The following is a 1,832-nucleotide window of genomic DNA, read 5'->3' on the forward strand; positions in this document are numbered from 1 at the left end:
GTCCCGCTCTCTCTCAAAATTTCTCTTCCAAATAATTTTGCAGCCTTCTCTCTCTCTCTCTCTCTTTCTCTCTCTCTCTCTCTCTCCCTCCCGGTTTTCACTTCTTTCACCCTCGTCCATGCACTGAATTTCTCACGTGTTAACAAGACTATCTGACACTTAAGACTGTTGGCGTCCGGTCGGACCAAAACCTGCTGGCGGAGACTTTACGCGCACAGCGACACCCAATGGCAGTGCGTTCCACCGGCCTTTCCAAAGAGGACGTGCTGTGCAGCGATCAGGGGCCATATGCCAAGGTGGGGAAGCTGTGACCTCTTATTTGTGACCAATATATGAAAAACACATAGTATCAGATAAATCAGTTCTATTGATTAGGTATTTGTACAGAAAAACAGCCTCCTGGTCAGTTCTTTGTGAGTCGACAGCATCAAAAACATTAGTATATATGATTTGTGTACACACATCTAAATGCACTTAGGTCCTTTTGGTACCTTTTGGTACTTTCACTCCAGCCAATCTAATAATTTTATATTATTATATCATTATTGATGATTTGACATGTAGACTGTACTTGCAGTCAATCAAAATGGATCTGATTACTGCATGGTAGTAGTTAGATTCAGTATGTTTTATGTGTGAAATCTTAACCTGAAAAGTAACTAAAGCTGTCAAATAAATGGAGAACAAGGTATGGCATTTCCCTTAGATATGTTAAAGTATAAAGTAAGTTAAATTACCTTAAGATGTTTACTGAAGCACAGTGCAGGAGTACATGTACATTAGTTACAGTACTTTCAACCACTGAAGAGGTCTTGTAGTGTTTCATAGTCAGTGCTGTGGCCAAAAAACCAGACTGTCTATAAACCAATTACATTCCAACCTGTCATAGAGAAGAAAAGACACCCTTGGATACTATAACCTTGCAACCAGGCTGGATTATTTCAATCTATATAACAAAAGTAACCATGAAAAAACATCAAATTATGAGCCTGTAGTTTGCTGTTAACAGGCTTCAGTATTTCTGTGAAGTACAGTTTTATTCTGTGTGCACACAGTAGTTATCAAGGGTCATTAACCTTCTATAAATATTCATTCTGACAAATATTTAATCTATTGTATTTGGACTGATTATGTCAGACAGGTCTCCAGCTTCATATCCAGAGGGGTTTTAGAGACAGCAGATTGAAACTGAAGAAACTAATTATTTTACCATCAGTGGATTTGTTAACAGTCTGTGTGATGCAGTGAAACACTCACAGAACTGAAGCCTATTCATGTTTGTTTTGATCATAACAGCAGCTGATAATCTCATGAAGCATGTGAGGTCTCTTCCTCTTGAAATCGTTCAAGTCCAAGGTGCTGGTGTTCCACCGAAATGATCTGAGGCACTCGGAGAGCCTGCCGGAGGTGGGGGCGAGGTATTGTCTCTCCCTTCCATGTTCTCTTGATGAACTGATGATAACCTCGCAGACAGAGGTGGGCAGAGCTGTGCAGGAGAATAGATATGGTCGTTCAAGGATGTGACACTGTGATTTGATTCATGGTCCAAAACTGTTTTTTCTGAGGGGAACATGTTGTAATGTCATGTTTAGGTTATGTCTTTTACATAGCTGGATTTCTTTTTGTTTTAGTTTATACAACTTTAGAACTTTATTAAATTTGGTCTTATTCTACTGGTGTTGCAGAGTAACTAGTCACAGTAATTAAATTACACAATAAATATAATTGTAATCAGTTACGGTTATATTAAATTACAGTTACTATACAAAACATTGCTGATCACAAGGGGGTGGCATCTGAATATATTATTTCCAGTTAAAAGCTTTGACTGT

This window comes from Monopterus albus, unplaced genomic scaffold, assembly GCF_001952655.1.
Source record: "Monopterus albus unplaced genomic scaffold, M_albus_1.0 scaffold152.1, whole genome shotgun sequence".
Lineage (NCBI taxonomy): Eukaryota > Metazoa > Chordata > Actinopteri > Synbranchiformes > Synbranchidae > Monopterus > Monopterus albus.